Source organism: Panthera uncia, chromosome D1 (assembly GCF_023721935.1).
Source record: "Panthera uncia isolate 11264 chromosome D1, Puncia_PCG_1.0, whole genome shotgun sequence".
NCBI lineage: Eukaryota > Metazoa > Chordata > Mammalia > Carnivora > Felidae > Panthera > Panthera uncia.
The window spans coordinates 94,544,058-94,570,298 of record NC_064808.1 but is presented as its reverse complement, the minus strand read 5'-3'; the positions used below and the strand labels follow the sequence as shown (position 1 = coordinate 94,570,298).

The following is a 26,241-nucleotide window of genomic DNA, read 5'->3' as shown; positions in this document are numbered from 1 at the left end:
CCTGGAACCTGGAAGACAGAACATCTAAGTGGGTCCTGACAGCTGTTTTCAAATATTTAAAGGTCTGCTGTGGAAGACAGAGCGGAAATATCGGATGCGGTGTCAGAAACACAGCACTTGACTGCGAGGCGGATTTCGGTTTGGTCCGTAGCACGTCGACAAGAAGGGCGCAACTCTGAGCCGTGAAAGGGGGTTTTCTGCGCTTGGCCGCCTGCATGGGTTTCCTTCCCCGGAGCAAGACCGGAATGTGGGGCTTGGTCTGTGTACCCTCTTCATTTCTCTGGCTCACCAAAAACACACCGAGCCCTGTGCCGAGCCTGGAGGAGGATGGACAGACACAGGGGTGCCTAGGACATTGGCCTTGCCCTCCAGGGCTTATGTTTGAGTCGGAGAGATCAACACAGAAACAGCTACTGTTCACACAAGGATTTCCCTGCAGTTTAGCAGGAGGAGCCTTCCCATTCAGCTGCTAACTCGCTGTGTGACTGGGGCAGATTATAGTACTTCTCTGGGCTGCAGGTGGATCCTGGGTGGATCCTAGGGCTGGTCTTCTGCCTTTGCAGCGGGCGCTAAGCAGCTGGGAAATTTGTGTAAAAAGGCAGGCTTCTGCCCCACCGATGCAGTGGTTCCGGGGTGGCCAGGTGATTCCAATGCTGGGGGGCACGGATCACTGACAAATACTGGCGGAATCAGGAAATAACGTGGCCCCTAGAGGAAGCGTCAGTTTTCTGCTGAGAGTTGGGCTGGAAGGGAGTCCAACCAGTAGGAGGCCGTGGCCCTGAGTGGAGGAGGAAGGAACGCCAGCCAGGCTTAGGGCAGTGAGAACCGGCACACGAGGACACAGAAGTGGCAAGTCTCGCCGTGTGGGACGAAGGGGGAGACACGTTCAGACGACTCTCCGGGATAAAGCTTTATATTTGTTTCGCAGATAGACTGCCCTTGAGGTTTGGGATGGTGAGTGGCCACGGTCTCTGGACTGTAGCTTCTGACCACTGGCCTGGCAGCCTGAGGGTGTGCTGGGCCTGGTGTGCAGAGGGCGGTCCCTGCTCTTAAGCTCCCTGGAAGAGGGACAGGTGCGTGTCCCGCCCCCCCCCCCCCGGAACCCAGAAATGGAGGCCCCTGGGGGAAAGGATCCTAGCCGCTAGGTGCTTGCCCATGGCAGATCCAGTGGTCTCCTCCCCCCTCCACTGCCCTTCTCCCTCTCTCCCCTCCGTGCCTTCTTCCCCTTCCTCCTCCAGGCAGCAGGGCCAGGGAAATAATGAGGTTGCCCAACTGGCGGTGCACGCGCCATCAGGGTGTAGAATGAAGACGGATGACTGTAGCTAAGAGACAATTTGAAAAGGGATAAATACAGGCAACAAGTTATTCACCACAGCAATTTGTAAAGAGCGTTAAAAACCTGCAGATGGGTTGTTTCACATCATCTCCTTTTCCATTTGCAGGCTGACAGGCCCGTGTAAACGACAGTGATGGATGGCCTTGGGCAGGGCCCCTTAATCTACAGCTCTGCCATTGATTAGTTTGGCTCGCGCCGCACCCCGGGGTGGTGGACGTGACCCGTCTCCTAGAATCGAGGGCCTGAGCAGGGCAGTTGGACTTGGAGGGGACTCCATGGGGGAGAAGGCAGAGAGGCTGGCGAGAGGAGTGGGGGGTGTGGGTGGGGAGCAGGGAGGCCCCCGAGGGCTTGGCCCTGGAGACCTGGAGGTTGGCAGAGGGCAGCCGGAGGTTTCTGGGCTGTTCGGTGGATTTGAGGCAGAGGTAGGGGGTGAAAGAACAAGCAGAGGTCGGGAACCTGGAGTCCAGTCCTCCAGCCCAGCCTCCATCAGAGGCTGGGTCCCCTCACGGCCTCGTCGCACTGCCTGGTACTGACTGGTGATGAGCAGAGCTCTTTCATGAAGTGCTTTTGGACTCTGTATCCCGAGTGCCTAACTAAGTGCCTCTCTACGAATGAATCGGCAGGTAGCGTTTCCCTCTGTTGTAAGTGGGAGGCTGGAGATCCCACGGATGAGGGGTCGTAGTCGTCTCGGGTGGTGAAGGGTAGGCTGATCCCAGGCTGAGTTAGGATATCCAAAGCGAACAGAGTGTAGGCAGAAGGCCCCTCGAGATGGTACAGAGGCAGGAAGGGCACAGGCAGGCCTGCTGCTGTGGAGGGGATCAAAAGATTACAAGGCATCAAAGACTACAAATTTAGGGCAAGGTGAGAATGCGCGATTCCCCGCAGTGCCTAAGAAATTAGGGAAAGGAGAGATTTGGGGAAGGGCTGTGGCGCTCTGTTGGAAAAAGCATTAGGGCAGGATTTGGGGGGACTTTGGTCTTGCCTCTGCTCCCATATGACTCACTGTAGGGTGCGGGGCAATGGCGGGAGGCTCCCTGGGCTTCTGCATTCCGAATTTAAAAAGAGAGGTGCAGACAAGAGTAGCAGCTCATACCTGTAGTGTGTTTTGCCACGGGCAGAAGTGTTCTCGCGATCGCGGTCCCTTTTGATCCTCTTAATAACCCAGAGAGAGGCAGGAAGGCAAGCTTTGTTGTCCTCGTTTTAAAGCAGAACGAATTGAGGCTCAGAGAGGTTAAGTCACTTGGCCAAGGTCACACAGCTTACACGCGTGAGCTCAGATTCAAGTCTCTGCCCCAGCCACACCGCATGGCTCCGTGGCATGTGGGACTTGTGCACTTTAGAGAGAAGCAGGCCTACTGAAGTGCACATCAGTCAGATTTTAAACAAACCCTCATCCAATTTTGAATCTTTAGAGCAAAATATGCTTTTCTAAAAACTGGGCAATCCTTGCCTGCTGGTCCAGGAGTCTGAGAGCCCTTGAGATCCCTCAGTTTTGCTGGAAGGATGATGAGAATACATATCAGGACTGGTTTCCTTAGAAACTGGCTGACCTCAGAATGAGGTGGCCAGTTCTGGGGGCTGGCATCCTTCCTAACTGCTCCGGATCCAAAGCCTCACCATCCATGCAAGTCTGGTTCAGGTCCCACCTCCTCCCTGAAGGCCTCCTTGATAACCACACCACAAGGAGGACTCTGTCTGCTGGGTGCTCAGGGTGCGGGATCATATATTGCCTTTGTATCGCCAGTTTGGGAGGGGGGGGGGAAATCTGCTGAGGAAATGGGGTTACCTTGTGGTTCTGTCGGAGAGAGCTGAAATCAAAGACCTTCTATAGTCCCCTGCCCTCCCCCAGGTGATGACCCCCCCCCCCCCGAGTGAGTCAGAATTAAGGAGTTGAGACCTATCTGGGCAGTTAAGTACCTGTCTGTCCTCGGACTGGCCACTTTGCTGGACGTGGGTCTATGGTTCTTGCCTGTAAATTCAGACGCGACGGTGATAGAGAAAGATGGCCCAGGTCAGGGCCTCCCAGCCCTGGCCATCCATCAGAACGCTTGTGGGACTTCTGAAATCACAGAAATCTGGGCCTGCTTTCAGCTCTACTGAATCAAAATCTCGGGGGAAGTGGCCCAGGCATCTGGACCTTTTCTTCCCAAGCTTCCCAGCTGATTGTGATGTCCAGCCAGGACTGGGCAACAATGACCTTCGTGGAAGATGGTAACAGCTGTCATGACCAGAGGCCTCACTGTATGCCAGGCACTGTGCTAAGCCCTGTGCTTACCTTACCACATTTAACCGACTACAACTTGGCTACTCCCTTCGGTCCCTAGGAAAAAGACTCCGAGGCAGGGATTAGTGCCCAGGAGGCTTTCTGGGGAGCACTCCCAGAGAACAACACCTGTAAGGCAGTGAGGGAAGAAGGATGGGGCAGGAGAAGAGGGTGACTGTGACGTACCTACAGTAAGACCCGAGCCACCCCCGGTGCTGAGGCCGAGATGGTCCTTCAGAGTTTTCTCGAGTGTAGGGAAGGGGGTTGTCCCTCTGTACCCCACATGGGCGAGTCTTTGGTTGCAGACTGCCTCTGGGGAAGGTGCCTAACCTTGGCAGGGGACAGCTCCTTTCTGCCAAGGGCGTTCCCGGTGAGGGACTCAGGCGCAGCCGTGAGCAGGCAGTGTCCAGGCGGCGGGAGGGACTGAAGGCCTGGTTCTGGCGGATGGAGTCCGGGCCGCCTCTGTTATCCTACAGTACCCATTTATGCGAGCAGAGACTCAGAGGTTGACTTGTCTGAGACCATGGTTTTGGTGTGGGATCCTAGGTCAACTCCAGATTGCAGTCTTTCCACATGGCTCAAAGTTACACAGTTACATTTAAAATATTTGCGTAAAATGTGGAACCTGAGCTCCATATCCCCGTCTCCCACCCAAACGCATGAACATACACACACACACACACACACACACACACACACACAGAACATACTGCAGGGAAGGCAGAAATCTCCCATCTTAGGCATGGCGGTCTGGAGAGATCAAATGACACGGTGGCAGCAAAATGAAGACAAGCCCGGGTCTATGAGACTCAAAAGCTTTGCTCCACTATTAAATGTATCTTAATAAAGAGCATTTACCATGTTTGGCATCAAATGATTATTCGTTTCCATTTTTCAGAGTAACGTGCTTTACCGTTTGGGCAATTGTCAGGCCAAAATTAGGTCCTAAGGACCCCACTGGAAGCCAACAGTTCCTTTGTGCCCACCTGTCTCTTTCTTCCAGGGACCCCCTCCCCGTGCCCTGGTCTGAGGGGCAGCCACACCAGGCCGGTCGGGTTGGCAGCTAACTCAGGTGCCCTGATTTGGCTCTCGATGGCAGCTGCCCCGCACCCTGGTTCCTCCTTTGCCAGCAGGCCCGACTTGACTGGGTCTCAGCCCAAGATGGGGGGGGGGGGGACAGAGGCGGCGCTGTGCGCTCCCACTTGGTTCCAGGCCCCAGAAGGCAGAATGGGAAAGGCAGCAGCTGTGAGCAGAGGGAGGCGTCAGCCTGTGTGGTGCAGAAACACCGAAATAGACGCAGTGGCGGGGGCAAGGGAGGAGGAGGAAGTCTGAACGCTCACCTTGGGGACAGCCAGCTCCCAGGGGGCCCGAAGGGGGAAGAGTTGGATTGCGGAGGGTACAGACGGGTGAGGAGCCCCTCTGTCCAGGGGAGCCCTGTCGGGACCCTCAAAAGCCCGAATACCTGTGCCCTGTCTGGTCACCTATTTACTTTCTCTCCATTTACTCACTTACCCCTCACGGACGCACTCCTGCGTCCCTTCAGACGCAGGGTTCGTGAGCATGGGGTCCAGTCTGTTTCAATGTCCCAGGCCTCCTCATCACTCAGCACAGTGTCTGGCCTGCAGCCCTGAATAAGTGTTTGTTGAATGAGTGACTCTCCTCCTTTACGTGTGCCTTTTCATGTATCAATCTCGTATTCATGCATTCTCCGGAAAGCGTTGGAGCCTTTTAGAGGCGTAAAGAGAGCTCCCAAAGGCATGTAGAATGTGAATGTTGGCTTCTGGTGGTCATCGCCTAGTTGTGGAGTCAAGAGTCACACCCACGAGGAAGTCAGAGGTTGAAACGAATGATCTGGACAGCCTGGGAGTCAGGGCAAGGGAGAGAATGCCACGGGCTGGCCTGGCCTGGGGAATTCTCCCTCATGAAGCCGCACTCTGCTGCAGGGAGGATTTGGGTAGAGTGAGGGGCAGGGAGTAAAGGAGGAGTCAGGGATGAGCGAGAGAGGAGGTAGACCAGGGGAGAGGAGCAGTGGGGGCAGGATGAGAGCCATAAGGGGGGGCATGTGCTGTCCTCGCTGGCCTTCTGGAACGGATGGCAGTGCCTTGACCCTTGTAGCCTGCAAGCTTGACGTTCTAGCCTCCGCTTGCTTGCGGGTAGGCTAGGAATGGGCGTGTCCCCCGGGCTCACCAGCTGCCAATCGTCACACTTTGGACCCTGACATTTTTTCCAGGATCGCTTTCTGGCGACCTCAGAAGGCAACTTTGGACCAGATAAAAATGACCTCCTCCCAAAGCGGAAGAGAAACCAGCTGGTCCCTCAGATCCCACCTCTGTCCTGGCCCATCAGACACGCTCTGCCCTTCATGTTCACACAGCCTCTATTAATCGGGCCCTATGAGAGCCGGCTCTGACGCAGCCGCGTCGTGGAGCCCCCAGACCTCTAAGGATCCTCTAGCCCCACGCCTGAGGGACCCTACATCTCACGCAGGAGGCCCCCGCTAGAACTCACCTGTGTCTAAGTCATTCCCAAGGCACAAGTGAATCCTGACACTGCTCAGGTGAGGGACTCAGGGGTTCACATCCTTGTCCCCTCCCTGTTCCCATCTCGCCCACCTTCTCAGGAGGAGGGAGCCCTTCTCGGGTCACAGGGAAGAGGGCGGGGGATCCAGACCCTTTTGCCCCCCTCTATTCATGGGCCCTCAGAAAAGGGCAGCTTCCTCCATTGGCTTCTGGGGAAGTGACTGCTCTTCCTTAGTAAACAGGAGAAGCAACCAGAAAGGAGCTTGTATCCCAAGCTCTCAGGTACAGCTTTGCAAAGGACTGGCCCTATCCCTGGGCCCGTCTCGGCCTTGCCAGGATGATGCATGGACGAGGTGGCCCAGCAAAGGAGGAAGCCTGAAATTCCCAGAGCCTGTGGGAATCCCAGGGTCTGTGGAAGGCCCTCTCAGGGCAGGGGTGGGGGTCTGTCACTCTCTCTCTGCCACAGCCACCCCCACCCCACTGCCATTTCTCTTCCCCCAACCCCACCCGCTGGCTGAGACTGCAGTTTCTACCTAGGGCTGAAGTCATCTGGTCACCAGAGGGGGGCCAGCATCATTGCCATTGCCTGTGTGGGTTCCTTTGACAGGAAGTCTTGCCATTGGAGCACCCACCCCAGAGCATCGCCTGGACCCTTAGCCCGAGGGGAGAGGCAGAGAATTTCATCACCAGGGGAAAGGCCACCCTTGGCGGGAGGGGAGGGAAGGGGCAAGGTTTCCGGGACATGCCATTCCGAGCAGCTTTGGCGGTTTTGAAGGTCACTTTTTTTTTCCCCTTCCACGAAAGAATTTAATTAGGCTTCCATAAAGCAGTTAGATTTAGGAGCGGAACATTTTTAGCTCCCCTGCTAGGAGTGCTCATGAATATTAAAGAATGGGGAAGGAGGCAAGAGGCAGGAGCTGGGCCAGCTCATACCCCTACCTGGCTCCCTGGGGACTGCGATGAGGCACGTGGGTGCAGGATAAAGGGCAGCTGTCTTCCTTTGCAGCGGGGGCCTGGCGGGAGGGGGGGGGGTTGTCGCTAAGAGTTGTCACTAAGAGTTGAAGTCATCACTTCTCCCACTCAGGCAGGACCCGGGACAGAGTGTCCCGTGGTGCCGTGCACGCCGTGAGGGGGTTCCAGGCTGCAGCACAGGGTGGGAGCCCCAGGAACTGCCCCTGAGGCCCCACTCCAGGCCACCTGCCATTGCTCTGATGCTCCTGGGTGGCCCTCAGAGGGTTTTCCTGCCAAGGTCAGCCCCCTCTCCAAATGGGGCACAGCTGGGTCACATCGGCGAGCAGGGGTCGATTGAGTCCTAGACTCTAGAGAGGGACACAGAGGTGGACTGGATTGCCCTGCAGGGCTTTGCAGGGGAGCCAGGGGACAAGACAGGCTCCCGGAGCTGTACGAATGAGCAAGCGGACGGGCCCCAACGCGCTGTAGACAATGGGTAGATTCTTAGCTCCAAGGAATACGGGTGGGCAGGGATGGTGGATGGAAAACCGCGCTGATGTGCGTCTCTGGGAACCGCCAGGTCCAGCTCTTCCGTCAACCCGAGGAGCCCCCTCCTCCAGCTCTGCTGTTGATCCCAACCACACCCTGCCTTCTCGTACCTTCCGACAGTGTGCTGTGCTTTCCAGGCAAGTTCATTCCCGTCGTCCCGCAGGAGCCCCACTCACAGGACCCCCGAGAAAGGCCGAGCGGGGGGGGGGGGGCTCCTGTCTCCCTCCATTTCACAGATGCGGACCCTGAGTTCTCATGAATACCATCCCTGGCCTACTCTGATTCCAACCCTTGCCTGGAGGTCGCAGAGCTGATAAATAGCAGGGCGGCCCCGCACAGTTTGACCTCAGCCGTCACCGTTCTGCTCACGGTCAAGGTTAAGGTCTTGGAGATATGGCTCTGGGCTGCGTCAGGAGGAATTCGGGGGTGGTGTTCCATTTCCTCTATGTCTTAGCCTGCTCAGGGTGCCGTAACAAAGTACTACACGTGGGTGACTTCAAAAACAAACATTTGCTTCTAACAGTTCTGGGAGCTAGAAGTCCAAGATCAAGGTGCTGGCAGATTCAGTTCCTCGTGAGAGCCCACTTCTTGGTTTGCACACTTCCTTGCTGTGTCCTTACCTGGCACAGAGGGAGGGGTGGGGAGAGGGGGAGCTCTGACCTTTGCTTATAAGGACACAGATCCCCTCATGAGAGCTCCACGCTTGTGACTCATCTAAAACTAATCACCTCTCAAATGCCCCGCCTCCAAATACTGTCACACTGGGAGGTTAGGGCTTCGACATAGACAGGTTGGGGGTACACAATCCCTATTAGAGTCCCACCTGTTGGCTAGCGCCCACACCTTGTTATAGACAGAGCTGAAGGCAGAAGCTAGGCTCAAAGCGGGGCAGACCGTAATCAGCCTGATTCATACACCCATCAGACTTCATTTACTCAGCAATCCCTGAGCACCCAGTAGGGGACAGGCACTGTACCCAGCACCGTTAGATGGCAGGAAGACAAAGAAGCTAAGTGATGTGGAACAGGAGCGGAGAGCACCTGTGAGCCTGGGGAAGAGGAAAGCTTCCTAAAGGGGCCGCCGTCCGGTTCTTGGTTTTGGGTGCGCAAAGCCCAGGCCCAGCACTGGCAGGTGAGGCAACAGGACAGGAAGGGAAGGGAAGGGGAGGGGAGGGGAAGGAAGGGAAGGGAAGGAGGCAGCTCATTTCTGGGCTCAGAGCTGGAGCTGTCTCCCCAGGCAGCTGCCTCCCCATCCTGGTCTTGGTCATCTGCCCATAGATACCCTCCCAGTCCCCAACCTGACACAGTGTGGCAAGAGCCAATGGCTGGAGCACTGGTCCAGGGGCTTAGAGAGCCATAAAAAAGACCGTGGGCTTACTGGCTGCCATTTGTTATTCCGGCTCTTCGAAAGCTGAGGGCAGGAGGTCAGCTCTCCTTCTGCTGAGGCATGGGCTGGACCCTCAGAGTCGCTGAGCTGGCCAGGGCCTTGTGGCCCACACACCGGCTGCAGCTCAGTGTGGCGTGGGAATCATCCAATGAGTTCTATGGGTTTTTTGTTTCTGTTTCTATTGCGAAATTGAGGCCTTGCCAAGGTCTTGGGATGCCAGAGCCTACTCTATTCTACTCTTGGTGTCACTGCTGGTCTTGAGCCGGGATTCTTAACCTCTCTGGGCATGTTGTCTCTTAATGACAGGATGATGACAAGAGCCCTCCGGTGACACCTGCTTCCAAGTGCACGAAAGTGTTCTGCAGAGTCTCAGTATCATGATGCCAAAGTCCGGGGTGTCCTTGCTCCCGGGGCAGCCCTGCCATTCGGGCTCGGGAGCACAGGGACGGTCAAAGCTCCACCCAGGTCTGTGCCGAGGGTCATCTCTGTCCTCTGCATGCTCTGTGACCCCGCTAGGAAGGAGGCTTGCCCTTCAGGGTTTCTTTCTGTTCCCATGCCTGGTGGGGGGATGGGCAGGGGCTACATCCGCCTTCGACATCCCTCTGGGTGGCAGGGGAAGACGCCCACAGCTTAGGCTTGCAGAGAGCACACACCTCCAGAGCCCAGAGAGGCCCCTTGGTCCGCCTGGAAAGCTTCCTGCCTGTCCCCCTGCCCCACAATTCAGCCCCTCTGCCCTCCTCTTGCTCCTGTTCGCCAGCCTGGCTCCCTGGCCACCCATCCGTCTTGCCTATCGGAGAGCCCCCCGCACATGCTCCCAGCCTTGTCAGCTTGAAATTAAAGACTTGCTCCACGGAGCTGGGTCCTCTCCAGAGACGCTGCACTTTGATTATCCCCTCGGAAGGAGCGGCTGATTTGGTTTCTGCTGTGGTGCTCCCGGAGGGGTGACGCGGCATCGGGCGGGCAAGGGAGGAGGCGAGGGAGAGGGGAGAAGGGTGGAGAAGCTTGTGTCTCCGGAGGAGAGCACCTTGCAGAGCCGAGGGGCCTGAAGACGGCTGCCTGGGCTCGCCCTGCAGGGAAACTGGTGTTTCCATGGCCATTGCACCAGCTCGGATGGGATGCAGGATACGCGCCAGGGTGTGTGATGAGGCTCCTTTCGAAGGACCAGCCGGAGGGTCCCAAGGAAAGAGGAGGCGCTTGGTGCGCGCGAATCTGCCAAGGGGCCAGCCTCCCTTCTTTGCCCCGATCTTGCCTGTATTTGATAAGTTTCTCTATAGAGAGAAAGCAGCTCAGTCAGGAGCCATCCCGTCTCCCCAGAGTCGGGCTCACAGCCCCACGATGGAGGGCCTCGCTTTGCAGTGCGATGTAAAGAGAGGTGGCCGGAGGGGGCACTTCAGGGGCCTGTGTGAGGCACGCAAGTGCCAACGGGGACCCCCCTGCACCTGAAGATCTGTGACCCTGCCCTGGACCCTGGCTGCACATCCTATAAAGGTAGTGCTCTCTCCCAAGACTTCTAAGAATTTCCAGAGGTGAGTCTGAGTCCCCATGAGTACCTCAGAACTCAGGTTTCTGCCGAATTCTCTAGGTTTATGGCTATGTCTCCTGCGTCACATGCACTGTCCCAGTTCTGCGGTTTCTACTCATGCAGGATGCAGTTCCTGCCTTCCAGTTCTACCCCAAGATCCCTCACACAAGGTCTTCACACCTGTGTGAGACCTGACTGAGGTGTGGGGAGACGGGAAAAGATGTTCGGGGTGGGGGGCGGTCAGCACCTGTCGAAAGGTAGGGGAAGTTAGGACATCCAAAAGCAAGAGAGACCAAAAGAATTGTATCCAATTGGTATAAATGACTTTTAAAACATTTGAACAGCTTATTGAAGCATAATTAACACACAAGGAACACATATTTAACATGTTCAGTGGGTTAGGTTTTGAAATTATCGCCACAGTGAAGTTAATAAGCAAGTCCCCCACCTTGAGGTCCCTCCCCCGACCCCGTGCCCTGGGCAACCACTGGTCTGCTTCCTGTCACTCTGGATTGGTTTGCATTTCCTAGAGTTTTATATAAATGGAATCGTGTCGTATGTACTCTTTTTGAGACAGAGAGGTTTTATATCCCAGAAACGCAAACAGCTTCGTGTTGAATATTTGACATATTTATTCTTAAAACAGGCTTTGCCCACTCCACACCACTGGGCTATTGTATTTCCTGCTGCCCTGGAGTTGTGTCTCAATTTTAATGCAGAACTGTTCAGCCGTCTTTTTGTTTCCTTGACTTGTGTTAATCCATATCCTTGGAGACTTATCAAGGTAATTTCCTGAACAAAAGAGACGTCCCTCCCTAAGATCAATTCAGGTACCAGCTGTTAGGATAAATTTTTCTATCCTCTTATGCCTTGAGTGTGTGTGTGTGTGTGTGTGTGTGCATGCACGTTTGGGAGGAGAAACATAGGTAGAGCAGAGGGGGACTATCTCTTTTTTTTTTTTAAACGCTGATGCCTCCCTTTACCGGACACCAGGCTAACAGTTTTCCAACATGATCGAATTTAGTCCTCTCTGCAAATACATGACACGGGAAGAAGAACTCCCTTGAACAGACGGGAAACTGAGATCCGAAGAGGCTAAACAAATTGTCCATGGACAAAAGCAGAGTTAAGCCCCAAGTCTCTTGGACTCCAAGCTTGGGGCTCACTTCTCCTCACTGGGCGCAGTGATGAGGAGGTTAACTCTGTGCCGTCACAAGCCCAGGGGGGATAGCTGCCTGGTGGCCTGTGTTGACAAAGACAACCTGCTGAGCCTGGGCTCAGCGGCAAGACTGGCACAATTGATTGGGGATGTCTGTGGGTGTGGGGGTGCTGTCTGCGTGCCATCTTGCTTTTATATATCTTGCTTTTTTTTTCGGTCCTTCCTGTAATGCAAAATTGAGTTATTCTTCAGCAACAGGTGATTCAAAGCACTGATCTCCGGAGGAGCAGCCACAGGGTGTCCCTCGTCAGTTGACCCTCTTTGGTGGCTTCTCTCCAGCAGGGTCTCTTTTCTGCTCGTGGTCCCCACGTTTGAGCTGCCGTCCGGGGGCTGCTGCTGTGAGAGTTCTCCTTGCATTCTCTCCCCAGCCCTTCCTCTGTAGGAACCCAGGCCCCCCAAGACTGCCATCTAGTTCTCTTCCAAGCATCACAATTCCCTGGCCAGGCGGCCAGGGCTCAGGGCCATGCCCGGTCAGGACAGCGCTCAGAACTCGAGTTGAGTGCCTTGCTTCGCCTCCCTCTCTCACCCCACTTTTGATTTCCTCTTTCGGCCCCACTGCCTTTCTGAGTCTCAACATCGCCGTCTCTCATCTGGACAACAGAAGCTGCTTCCACTCTTGCCTCCGGACGGCCCATTCTTCCCAAGGCAGCCCAAAGGATCCCTCTAAGGGGCCCATGGGATCATGCCGCTCGTCCCATCTTCACCCCTTGGTGGCTTCTATCCTGCTAAGTTTACTCTAACTCCTTCCCGTGGAGGCCTCCGAGGGAGCCCTTCCTCCCTCTCTCACCTTGCACTGTTCTCTCCACTGGGGCGGCACCGGCCTTCTCTGCATGGGATGTGACCACACCAAATGCAAGTTTGCTCAGGGCCTTTGCACCTGCTTGAAGGCCACCTCCTTGGAGACTAAGGTGCCAGATCTAAGCTCCATGGGAACGGGGGAGGGGGGAGGCGTCTATCTTTCTTTGTTCCCACTTCAGTCTAGAACGACGCCAGGCACACAGAGAGCACCAGATATCTGTAGAAAAACATGAATCTCAAGCACTTTACTATGAGCATACATTTTACTATAAGCCCCCTCCAGTCGTTTACTAAATTGGAGGGGAATCGGAATAACAAATAGAAAAGGCAGGAATATCTAGGCCACCTCCGGGAAGACACTTTGCCACTTGGACTTCAGTGTCCTCACTTGCAAAAGGGCCTGCGTTATGTCCTGCCCACCCCCACAGGGCCAAGGGGGCCGGTGACAGGGCACAGGAGGCGCCATACCCAGGGCCGATCACCTTTAGGCATCTCAGGAATTTGCCTGGGCTTGAGGGGCAGTGACGACACGCTGTGCTCCGTCTCAAGTGCTGCAGCTTTGGGAGTCCGAGGTGCCTGTGTCTCTCCCTGTCCGGGGCCAGAACCAGAGACGGGCATGGCCTCTCCCCAGCCCCAGCTTCAATCTCCATCCCTCTTTCTTTCCCTCTGCCCCTATCACCTCCCCCTTCCCAATCCAATTCCCAGATCTAGCTGGGAGTACTTTCCCACCTCCTTTGTGTGCCAGAGGCCCTTCTTGGGAGCCCCAGAGCCTTCAAATCCAAGAGGCCCATCTTGCTGGCCCATCTAGTCCTGCTGGAGGAAGAGGGGGTGGTGGGTGGGGGACTTAGGGGAAGAGTCTCCACCTCCTCCCAGGCCCCCTGGATTCTGCCTAACCCCCCCCCCCCCCGCCCTGCCCAGAGCACCTTGGTAGAGGCACATTCCTTCTCCTTCCAGGGTCACTTCTCTGCACCCCCTCCGCTGACCTCCACCCCCACCATGCCCATTACCTCCTTCCTCCCCCACCAGCAGGAAGAGGTAGATTCTATGTGACAGGTATAGGCTCTTAGGGAAACTGCCCATGGCATTCAGCGCAGGAAGAAAGCCAAAGGGCTGGGAATGGCTCTCTTCTGGGGACATTCCCAGATGCTGATGACTTTTTAGATGACCCCATCTTTGCACCACGGCCGCTTGTTGTGGGAGGGGCCTCCAGAAAGTAGTCTGGGGAGGCACTCTGGCTTTGGGGGGGCTTCGCCCTCATTTCGCTCCCGCTGATGGGGTCTCTGAAGAGCGGCCGTGCCTCTACTAGTCTTGGTTCGTCTGCCTGTGAATTGGGCTGATGCGGCCTAAAGAGGCCAAGTGGACGTAATGGAAAGTCAAGGGCGTGGGTTCCCCTGGTGGGCGGGATGGCCTCTGGCAACCCGCTGTCTGCTGGGTTGGAACTAGAGGTCTTGGGATGATATTTGCTCTAAGAGACTCAACCCTATCCCGGGCTGAGGTGCCATCTACGGTTCCTCGTGTCGTCCAGGTGAGCCGCTTTTTCTGCAGAATTCCCGGCTTTTTCCCCAGGTTCTCAGTGCAGATGGGGCCCGCTCCGGCTCAGCGGTGACCTCGTCATCACCGTCCGCTGCCCTCCGTCACAAAACCGCTGTTTGCTAGCTGTCTCTGTGTCTTCCCTTGCTCCTCTCTGCAGGAGGTTAACACTTGCTTCGCAGAGGATGACACCGAGGTCCCGAGACCGGGAGTGACCAAGCCGAGATTCTCCCCACAGCCGGGGCCCTGCTCAACCTCCAGGGCCGGGCTGCACACTCTGCCCCTCCGGCCTCCTGCCGGCCGGCAGGACTGCAGAAATACCCACGGTGGTGACAGAAGACTGAGGGGGTGCCCTTGCCTGGACACCCTGGGGAACGAGGCAGGCAGCTCCCTTTGCCTCTCCCAGGACAGTCGGGTGTTTGCAGGGATGCTGGTGCCGCGATGGAAAATGTCAGCAAGGAACGGACTTCCTGCCAGCCGTGGCGTGTTCCTTGGCAGAGCGAATGGCTAGCGAACGAGCATGAGCCGAGGACGGGCCTGAACAAGGATAAACAACACGTTGGTTGGTGCGCGGAAAGCAAAGAAACCGGGCCGAGTAAATAAGGAGCCAGATGCTGAGCACGGGGCCAGGGGAGCGAGCGCGCAGGAGGGCACGGGGGCCCTTTGATACAAGAGCAGGGGTACAGAGTGCATCTCTCTGCTTTGAGACGAAGGGAGATGGGGTCTCTTTTCCCCTGGAGCTTCCAGCTTCTTGTTCGGAAAAGCCCGAGAGCCAGAAATAGCCTGTGCTCCCCTTGCAAGCTGAGGTAGGGTCTCCAGCCACCCAGGCGCCCCCTACTCCCACCCCGTGGGGGCCCATCACACAACAGACACGCACTGTCAACACATAACGGCAGAGGGATAAAGGAGGTAATAACAAATCAGAAGGTAATAAACCAGTCAGATGGTTTCTCTCTGAGGCAGCTTTGCAAATAAGAATAAAATATACCAACCTAAAAATAAGTCTTCTTTATCTGGCCCCCACTGGAGAGGAAGAGGCAGTCAAGGCAGTGATGTGGGCCTTGTTTGCCTGGTGGAGTCTATGGAAACCTAACAGCACGCCGGGCTGGGCGCCCATCCTGCCGCCTTCGAGTCTGGGATCGTGCCGGGTGACAAGACGCCCCCCCCCCCCAAGACCACCCTTAGGGCTCCAGCTAGAAACTGGAGAAGCCAGGGCAGAGAAGCTATCTCTTCTTCAAGACGGCCCCAGGGTTCTCAAGAGGAAAGTGCCACCCAGAGCTCTCTGGGACCCCTCCAGGGACTGTGGGCTGGATGTCCGCAGGGGACAGGAATCCACGTGCCATCGGCTGTAGGTCTTGAGAAGACACATCCATCTGATAGCACTGCCGGTTCATTTGTATCCATTTGGTGTCCTCGTCAGATGCTGGGATTTATCTTCATTAAGGAGGGAAAGAGACATTTTCTGATGAGGTCTGAGAGACGATTTCACCTTCCTCCTGTCTCACCCCAAAGCCGGGGCACTGGGCAGGGTGCTCTTCTGAGCTCTCGGGGAGAGAGGGGTCCTTGTCCCTCTCTGAGAGGAGGAAAATGCCTCTGGACCGAAGGGTGCCTGGGCAGAGGGTCTCTGGCTTTGTGCCCACTTCAGGGCGTTTTCTACTTTCAGAGGAAGAAACCAAAGACTATCCAGCCCTCAGCCCGAGGGATCTGTGTAGGAGGCTCTGAACACATTAGTGCCCTTTGTGCTGAGGACGGCGGATGTATTAGTTATCTGTTGCTGGGCAATAAATCACTCCAAAACTTAGTGACTTGAAATGACACTAATCATTTATTATCTCTCCCAGTGTCTGGCCCTCAGGAACAGCCTGGCTGGGTAGTGGCCAGGGTCTCTCGTGGGGTTGCAGTCAGGAGGCTGCTGGCCTGCTGTCATCCGAAGGCTGGACCGGGGCTGGGGCCCCACTTCTAAGGTGGCTCTCGCATGGCCGGCAAGTTGGTTCCTCTTAGGCACGCTCTCCGTGGGGCTGAGTAGCCTCCTAGTATGGCGGCCGCTTACCCCAGAACAGGCAAGCCAAGAGACCGAGGCAGAAGCTGTGGTGCCTTTCAGGACCTGACCTTGAAGGTCCCACGCTGTCACTCCCACGCTGTCACGCTGTGTTCCACTGGACACAGAGTGCGGCCGCGGACTATGCTAGGGCCTAATTCCAAGAGCAACGGTGGGGCCATCTTAGAATCTGGGCATCGCAGCAAGGACGAGAAGATGCTTAGGGTAGGGCTGGCATCAGGATGAAGGCTTCTCCCAGGACGGGGGGAGCCTAGGGAATGGAGATGGCAGAAAGAGCACTGACCTCAGAGTCTGAAAGATCTGGGATTGGATCCCACCTGAGTCACCTGCCAGCTGTGTGACTTTGAACAAACAGCCTTGCCCTCTCAGCCTCAGCTTCCTTATCTGCCAAAGAGAGTGAGCATCCCGACCCTACTCTGCCCTTGACAGAGTGACATGTAGTATGTGACATATAGTCAGGCTCAGGAAATGATCATTCCTTCCTTCCAGTGTCTTGTCCTCCCGATACCGTGATGAACCCCACAAGCTTTCCGGGCACGTGCCACACATCTCCTAGGGGCCACTGACCAAGGCACACTCCTGGAGCTCCACCCACAAGGGTCTGAGGCCTGGGAGTAGAGGCGACGCGTCTTTTACCCTTCCCGGTCTGGTTGAAATGCCCTAAGGTGGTTCGCGGACCCCAAATTCTGCCTCCTTTGCCTCCTAGGTGAACCCTTGTCTGGGGTGATCACAAGCCCACCCTCCAAAATGCTGCACTTGTTAATGCCTGGAATGCTAATGCCTGCTAGAAACAGCTGCTTAAATAGCACCAGGAAGGATGTGCTGAACAGCCAGCCCCAAGGCGGGTGGGGGAGGGCAGAAACAATGGAAGGAGGCGGGCCGACTCCAGGCCTCGAGGTCCTGAGCTTGTGCCAGGCAGCAGGCACGGAGGAAGTCCGTGGTTTTGACTTCAGGGACCCTGGGTCTGAGTCCTTCCTCGCCCCTTCTATTTGGCTCATCGTCTCCGCACTCCACGGCCAAGATCCCGGGGAAGTTGCACAGTGCCCAGCATTGACCATGTGCCGCCTCTGGCTCCAGGGCCCAGCCAGAGGCAGCGCCCGCGGCAGAAAGAGCGGGTTGGTTCCTGGGGAACCTCTGTGTCAGGGTGCCTGGAGGTGTGCCCAGACCCCGGCTCCAGACTTGGCTAAGTCTCCATGGTCCATGTCTGTGCCTCAGCAAGCTTAGTGCCTGCTGAAACTGTCCCCACTTTGGGACCTCCCTCCCTGGAGGGGTATTTGCCATGACCCAGAAGACTCCGTTCGTCTCTACCCAACATACTTTTCCCGAGGACTTGCTAGAGGAGCACGACCCAGCTCGTTCTAGATGAGCCAGGTAGGCAAAGGGCTACCATTTTGAAACAAAGAATCGTAGGATCCCAGTGGAGAGAAAACTTCTCTCTGCCTCGAGAAGGGGGCTGCCACGGGTGGCCTCTGAGAAGTGAGAACATTTGAGTGGGGCCTTGAGCGAGAGGTGGGGAAGGGGAAAAGGGGCGGGGAGAACCGCATGAGCAAAGGTCGAGGGGGTGGAAGGGAATAGTAAGCGCCAGTCTGATGTGTCTGGAGTGCGAAGTCCGTGCTTCTGGGAGATGAGGCCGGGAACGCGGGTCGGGATGAGGTTGTGAAGGTCTTCACCGCCAGCTAAGCATCTCATCCTTTGTGGGTGGGTCCAGGGGAGCTACAGGAGGTTCCCGAGCAGGGGAGGTCCAGCCTGGCCCAAGCTCTGCTTTGGAACAAGCCACACCAGGACGGCCCGGCTCTGCTTTCTTCTCTGTCCCCCACGCCCGTCATTATTCACCTGCTCTCGGCCACCACCCAAACCCAGTGCCTCAGAGAAAGAAGGGCCGACAGAGCTGTACTCCCAAGTTTATACAAAAACCCCAGCACCAGTGCCACACCAGCCCAGGAGGGAGGCAGCCGTAACAAGAGAGGAAATTATAGATAAGAGAGGAGAAATGGCCACAGCAAGATGAAGGGAAGGCAGGAGCCGGCAGAAAACAAACCAAGGTGTCAAGACAGAATCAATAACCATCACCGCGAAGAGAAGAAGATGGGATTCATTACAGAGAGGGTAAAACAGACATTACCCAGCCTGCCCACGCGGCTCACTGCACAAGTGGTAGAACTTTCGACTCGACAAGTGCTGACGGTGGAAATACTTGACAACATAGCGACGTAGGAGAGACAGAGACGGGAGAGGGGGGAGACGCGCGGAGCAGAGAAGGAGACGCGCGGAGGGTCTGAAAGACACAGCCAGGCACGCGGGCGACCACGGGTCAGCTGGGGGGGGGGTGGGCGGGGAGGTACAGAGGGACGAATTCGCGGTGGCGTTGGCTTGATTTGGGCCCAGGTTCACCTCTGTCACCTTGTCTGATGCCAGGAGGAAAGGAATCTGACCCATAGGGTGGGACTCGCGGAGAGGAGTCTCTGTGGCCGGGGCCAGGACTATGGTCCTCCTCTCCATCCTTCCTGGAGGCCTTTCCCCCACGCAGGCATAAGGAAATGGGGAGAGGGATTCTAGGACAGCATTCTCTGCAGCTGGACCAGGCAGTGGGGCAGGGTTGGGGTCAGGGGTTCGGCCGCCCCCCGGGGTGGGAGAGAGGTTGAGTGTCACAGCCAGCTGCAGGACCCCAGCCAGGCAGACGTGCAATCTTCAGGCCGGTGATCACAAGCATGTCTCCTATGGATACAGCGCACCCAGGATAAAGTAAGTAGCTGGTGCCCTGACAGGCGGGCAGAATGATGGAGGGGGCAGCAGGCAGCCTCGGGGTGGCCTGGCGCTGGCAGCCAGATCCTAGCCCCAAGGAGGAGGTGTGAGACTCTGTGGGCAGAGGCCCAGGCCTGGAGAGACCGGAGTATCAGGGACCCTAGCGTGATAAGGCCTAGAACGCCAGGAACAAAACAGACCCTGCGTTATCTGTCCCCAGAACCTTGCGGACCGAGACTGTGAAACCGGACCACAATGGTGAAACCCAGAGCTTCAAGCCGGAACTGCTAAGATCTACTGGTCCTACAGCCAGCCCCGGGCCTGGGGCAGAGCCTGCAGGTGGGAGGAAGGGAGGGAGGGGGGAGTGCAGCGAGAAATCCCAGCCTTGGAAAGAGGAGAGCTGCAGAGGCCAGGGCCCGGGCAGGTCCAGGGACCCGAGGCCCCACCCTCAGGTCTGCCCGGATCTTCTCCACCCCAGGCTGCTGAGGCTGGCTGGTTGAGAGCCTACAGACGCAGGAGCAGGGCAGCTGCAGGCAGGGGTATTGGCGTGCGAGAGGCCAAAGACCCGAGAGGGAACACAGGCCGGACCCTGTGCCCCCTAGGCACCCTTGCACCCAGGAGGCGGGCGCCTGATATGGCTTGCCTAGAGGATCTTGGAAGCTTCACTTGGCTCTGGTGTTAAAAACATGTACCTGTCAGGGCCAATCTGGAGAGTGAGCGAGATGGAAGCTGGGAGAGCATCCAGGCCCCAGTGCACTCACACCGGGAGAGAGGACAAGGCCCTCAGCTACATGTTCCCTGTTCAGACACTGTCCTCCCAGGTAAGGAGGCCAGGGAATAACGGTAATGGTCACTGTGCTCAATGTCGCATGGGCTTTGTCTCATTTGAACCGCACAACTAATAAAGAGGAGGAAACAGGTTCAGAGAGGTGATGGCCCCGGCCCAAGGTCACACGGCTAGAACCAGGATCCGAACCCAGACCGGGTGGCTCCAAAACTGAAACTCTTACCCCCACCGGGAGTGGTCCAAGGGCAATCCCTAAGCTCTTTGGATTTCTTTTTCTCAAAGATGTCTGCAGATGGCCCCGTGTGCTGGCCCTCGTCCTCACAACCCCAAATCTTCAGGCTTCTTGGTGTAGGCTGCAGGTGGTGGGCCAGCTCCCCCTCCAGGTCTCCCCACTCCTGGGTGTTCTCCCTTGCCTGGAAGGAGGGTTCTGGGCTCCGTGTGCCAGAGGGAGCGACGACCAGCTGGGTTCCGGGACCTCTCTCTGTCTCCCCACCTGCGTTCCACCTCTCCATCCCTCCCACGGTGGGGCCCTTCGTTCTTGGTCTTCGTCTCTCTCCGGCATCCTGGCTCTCTTGCATTTCTGTCAATCTTTCTATTTGTCTCTGAGTTCCTCACAACATCTGTACCTCTCCTTCTGTCATTCCCTCCTGCGTCCTTCCCCATGTCTTGCCTCTGTCTTCCTATATTCCTTTTTGTGCCTGGATTTGCCTCCGCCTCCCCTGTCTGTCATTCTCGTACACCTTGCAGGAAAGCCGGCGCTGTTTGGGATGATGCGCTTGAGAAAGGATACCCCAGGCAGGGGTATCCTACAGGCTCTCCCCGATACCTGTGACCAGCTTCCTTCTCTTTCCCAGATCCCGGGCTCAGAGAAGGCTTCGAGAGCAGGAACAGCCCAGCCAGGGAAGGCAGAGTCCTGGGCTTAGCACAGGAGCTCTCAGGGGAGCCAGGGGCTTTGATCCCAGGCAGTCAGCTTGGAGACAGCATCTTTGGCCACTGGGGGAAAAGTGATGGGCTGGGGAGGAACAGGAGGTGGTTAGTTGAATGCACGTTGATACTAACAAAAATCTGGCTAAAACAATGAACTGGTAAGATAGAATCATCGCTGCTTCCTAACAGCTTGCCGTGCTACGGATGTGCCCTGTCCTGCCCCACAGTAAAGGATGCTCCAGCCCAGCCCCCGCCCTGTGCCTGCCATGATAGCAGCAAATCCAGACAAGCTCCTCCCCCGGGGTGCCAGGCCTAATGAATGTTCGCAGGGGAAGAGCCAGACTCCCTGGCACCTCAGGGCCTCTGTCCTGGCCCTCCACCTGCCTGGACCGCTCCTTCCCCAGATGTTTGCATGGCCTGCTCCCTCAAGTCCCAAGGATGTTTGTTGGGATGTGCATCCTGCCATCCAGGCCTTCTCTGAAAACCCCATTTAAAATTGCCCCCACCTCGGGGCGCCTGGGTGGCTCAGTCGATTGAGCGTCCGACTTCCGCTCAGGGCATGATCTCGCGGTTCGTGAGCTCGAGCCCCACGACAGGCTCTGTGCGGACAACTCGGAGCCTGCTTCAGATTCTGTGTCTCCCTCTCGCTCTGCCCCTCCCCCACTCACATTCCGTCTCTCTCCTTCAAAAATAAATAACCATTAAAAAAATTTTTTTAATCGGCCCCACCTCGCCATCCCTCTCCTCCACTCCCCTGCTGCAACGTGCTTACTTTCTTCCACCTGTTTGATTAGGTTACTCTGTCCCCTCCCACCTGCATGTAACCCCCACCCACCTCTTTGACTTACTGCCTCCCCAGAACCTTCAGTAGAGCTGGTGCCCGGTGGGCACTCAATAAATATTTGTTAAATAAATGGATATTCTTTCTACCTGGATTAAAAATTTCGCCATACCATGGGGATGGTTCGGCAATCTTTATGCATTCGTAAACGTTTCTGTCTATTTTTTTTTTCAGAATTTGAGTTATTTCCTTTTGTGTGTTTTTTTTTCATTTCTAATTCACATTCAGCCTATTCTTGTTACTCCATACTGTTTAGATAATATAAATGGCCATAAAAAAGTTAGAAATAACCCAAATACCCAATAACAGAGATTAGTTGGATACCTATCTAGCATTACAAAACGGAATAAATGAGATGATTCTATTTTTGTAAACTAAATCTGTAGATATAGAGATATTTATCTCTCATTATTTGGCAAAATGTTTTCTCACAAACACGAGTATGGATATTAAGAGCTGCCAGATGAAAAGGGGACTCGAGAGTCAAAGAGTTTAGGGAACAACAAAGTTAAACAGATTTTCTTAGCTGGGGAACTCTCCAGAGCTTTAAATTCATTTATGATGAATATCACAATGAATATTCATTACGACGAATATTACAAGCTCCAAGAAGAGAGTAGAATACGTAATACTTTTCAAACTTTGACCAGGTTTATGGTTGCTGTTAGTGTGTTCTTGTTTTACAGGCTGAGGGACTGAAATTCTGAAATTTTCTTTGGGAACTAGTAAAATGTACACACACACACACACACACACACACAGAAAAGAATCCAAGGTGTATACACCAAGATGTTCTCAGTGGTTGTGTCTGAATGTGTGGGCTTATAATTGTTTATTATATTCTTTTTGCTTGTTTGTATTTCCCACAATGTGCACTTTCTGTAATAAGAGAAAAAGAAGAATAAACAGGGGCACCTGGGTGGCTCAGTCGGTTAAGCGTCCGACTTCAGCTCAGGTCATGATCTCGCCGTTCGAGCCCCGCGTTGGGCTCTGTGCTGACAGCTTGGAGCCTGGAGCCTGCTTCAGATTCTGTGTCTCTATCTTTCTCTCTGCTCCTCCCCAACTCGTTCTCCATCTCTCTAGCTCTCTGTCTCTCTCTCAAAGATAAACATTGAAAAAACAAAAAACAAAACAAAAAAAAGAAGCATAAAGAAAAAATAAAACCAACACAGAAATTATAAGGGAAAATACCTGTAATTTTCCAGTTTGGGGTTTTCTCCCTCTTTTTAAACATTTCTAACTTGTTTTCAACCTGCTGTGTCCTGCTTTTTATTTGATTTTTCAATGTTTGTATGCTTTTTATTTTGAAAATTAGTTGAAAGTGGATGTTTCCAACCCACAGCCCATATTTTTTACGACCCATTCATCATCTTGACCAAATACTCATCTCTGGACCCAATCAGGCAGGAGGATGGGAGGAGGGGCTTGGAGGAGGAGGTAACAGAGAGACTAGGTGTAGACAGGTGGGAAAAGAGAGGGAGTAGGGCAGGGAGGGGTAGAGAGACTGGAGGTGGGGGATGTGAGGAGAGAGCAGAGTTGGAGCAGGATGGAGAGAGGACTCAGAGAAATGGTGGATTAAACAGGAGGCGAGAAGGGAGGAATGCACAGCCGTGACATTCCCTGTCACTTGTTGAAATGGGGGTGGGGTTGGTGCCCGGGACACTTGCCCTCAGTGAGATCACAACGAGACAGGAAATGGGTAACAAACCATTTCCAGAGATTGTTTGTGTCCTGATGCAGGAAGCCCAGGGTGTTCTGGGCCCGAGGGACCCCGGGAGGCATCTGTCAGCACAGCCCCACAGGTAGGGCCTACCTGAGCTGCCCTTCCTCCTAGAGGACAGAAGCGGGGTCCCTGAGCTCCGGGCCCAGGGTCTCCATGGGAGGGGCTTCAAGACAGCCACCTGATTAAGCTGAGTGGGGGTGGGGAGGGCTGGACCACTTGTCTCAAAGCTGCACAAAGCATCTCACACAGTGCATGCTGTTTTTACAGACTGTTTGTTATAAATGGACAGAAATAGATTTTTTTTTAAATCATTCTTATTCACATGCTTTACATAATATTGAGAAACGTGAATTGCCCCCACCAGAGAACATGTATTATTACCATGATCTGGAGACTGGAGGACATTACACGGGGGTTGAAGCTGCCCCTGTCCCCAGCCCAGGGCTGTGTCAGGAACTGGTACAGTCATGTCCTGCTCCAAACCAGGAACGGGGCGAAGATGGTCTCTGGAGGCCCCTTTCCGGCCTGCCAGTCCCGGAATCTGCACAACTTGGTGAGGGCCAAGCCTCAGCTGCGCCCCCCCCCCCACCCCCCAGCCCCCAGCCTTTCCCTGGCCCTCATCACAGTTACTAGACCGCGTTCCCGGTGGGAAGGCCAGCGGCCAGCATGAATCTCCCCCACCCCCACCCCCACCCCTATTTCATGTTTCTGATGGACGGCTCCGAGATGCCAGTGTGGAGGGAGAGGGGGAGAGGCTGGGCCTGCTCTAGGGACCCAAACTTAGTGTGTGAAAATCTGGGTGGGGCTGGGCACTGGAGCCACCCCGGCACCACTCACCTCCCTGGTACAAGCCCCATTCTGGGACTCTTCCTGATCTCATGGAGTTTACAGCCCCGCAGGAAAGGCAGGCATGTAAATAAACGTAAATGTGACTGGTCCCTCCTCCCAGAGGAGGTTCTGTGGCCATGGAGAGCCCTGAGGGTAAGCCAGGCAGGGTCTAGAGCGGGGGAGGCTGAGAGGGGTCTGGGAGTGACCGGAAGGAAAGGCGACAGTGTGTAAGTGTGTGCATGCATGTGTGTGTGTGTGTGTGTGTGTGTGCGCAAGTATGCATGAGCATGTATATGCATGTGTGTGTGTGCATGTGCGTGCACGTGTCAGTGTGTGTGTGTGTGTGTGTGTGTGTGTGCGTGTATGTCCCCTCCATCCAGGGCCCCCGACCTGTGGCAGGCAGTATAGAGTCTAAGGATCCAGGCTCCAGAACCAGACTCCTCACTTGGGATCCTGGCTGTATCTTCCCTTGATTCGACCTTGGCCAAGTTCCTTTACCCTCACTTGGAGCTTTGGCTTCCTCCTGTGCAAAATGACAGTAAAAGCACCTACCTCGCAGGGTTACCAGTGAGCATTCAGTGAGGTCGTACAGGTAAAGCACTGAGACTAGTACTGACACACGACTGTCGCTGACATTATTCTATCAAGAGAACTTGACTTGCCCTAGGAAAGCGAAGCTTGAGATACGGACTCCCACTGCCGAGCCGCCACCCTTTCCTGCTTTGGGCAGATTTTCAGCTGTATGTGCCCTGCCCTCCCCCGCCGCCCTGGGCATCAGAGAGGATGATGGAAGCATCCCAGTGCTCCAGGGAGTGACCTGGGACCCAGACGGAGGAGCCTAGGGTGCAGCACCCGCCTCCCCATCCCACCCGGGGAAGCCCGTGACAGATGGTAGTGCTTTGAGTGACTACTTCAATTTTAACTCTTTTCGATAATCCAGCGCCAGAAAGCCACATGCTTTAAAACTGTCCCCGGATCATAGATCAGCCCAAAGAGACCAGGTCCGGCTCAGTTAATAACCTCTGGAAACCCCATCAATCACTGGGGGCAGCCCTGCTTAGTGCTCTCCATATTGACTCCTGGCAGAGATGAATGGACCTCTACTCTTGGGGGCGCCTCTTGGCGGTTTGCAGCTCGCCTTCCTGCGACAGCAACTTGGGCTTTTCTGAGCTGAGGCCAGGGTGAGATAGGAGCGATGGAGGGACTATCTCTTAAGAGAGAGGAAGTTGGCATCTCCTCCTGTCCTCCTGCACCGTCCTCGGGGGACTCCCCTCCTTCCTGACCTCTCGTGGGCTAGGCCTCTTCTTGGCCCCCCAGTGATTGAGCAGAGCCCCAGATGGCCTCTGCCCCTCCTACAGAAAGCCGCAAAGGGTCTGCTCACTAGGGAGGGATCCCACAGGACAGAGCCGGAGTCACACTCCCCACTGGCTGGGAGCTTCCACCTGCTCACAGCAGAGCCCAGGACCGTTATATTCCACAGAAGTTGAGCCCTCCCTCTGTCTGGCCAGGGATGACATCCTCTCTGATGGAGACACCCGAGGCCTCTGGGCTCCTCCTTCCAGGCGGCTTTCATACCCAGCCCCGCTGTCACTTGAGGACCTGCCCATACACCCTGCCTCCGAAAGTGTGACCCCACTGCCCTCCGGTCAGTCCTCCCACGCACCCCGCCAGACGCCTCTTTGAAGTTCAGACACCACGCTGATCACATCCCTCCTGTGGTGCAAAGCACATTTCCAATGTCTCCCCTCTACTTGGGGAATAGGGTCCAAACTCCTTAGCCTGGTGTACAAGCCCAAACTGACTCTGCCCGTTGGCCCAATACTTATTCCTCAGCCTGAACACTTGGCTCACTCTTGAGTCATTCTTCCCTCGCCTACCACCCTCTTGTACGTTTCAGCATTTACTTCTAATGCTTGTGAAACCTCCTCTCCGTCCTCTCCACCTATCCAATCCTACCTCACCTCCTCCATGAAGTCCTCCTTGACCACTCCAATCCCCCACTTCTGGCACTCTGATGGCATGCACTGTGCCTGACACAGCCTTGGGCATGTGGCACGGGCAGCTTTGTATTGTAGCCCTGTCTTAAATTTCTTCGAGTACTGCACAGGAGTCCTTGTCTTTGTCCAGCCAAGATATTGTCCAGCAAAATCAGCAAGGTGCCTTGCTTTAAATGCCCACCACTTGGATATACTCCTGGACCAAGTCTCCCCCAGGCATCCTTGGAAGTTCTCTTTGGCCTACGGTAACCTAGACACATGTGG

At 55.4% G+C, this 26,241-nt stretch overlaps 1 long non-coding RNA gene across 1 annotated transcript; it reads right to left on the bottom strand.

Annotated features, from left to right (window-relative positions):
- Nucleotides 1-1,362: 1,362 nt before the first annotated feature.
- LOC125908862 (uncharacterized) lies at nt 1,363-3,770 on the bottom strand. The gene is made up of 3 exons (XR_007453454.1): nt 3,254-3,770; nt 2,430-2,530; nt 1,363-2,142 (listed from the first exon to the last, which is right to left on the bottom strand). It is a non-coding gene; the product is annotated as an uncharacterized LOC125908862 (long non-coding RNA).
- Nucleotides 3,771-26,241: the final 22,471 nt, after the last annotated feature.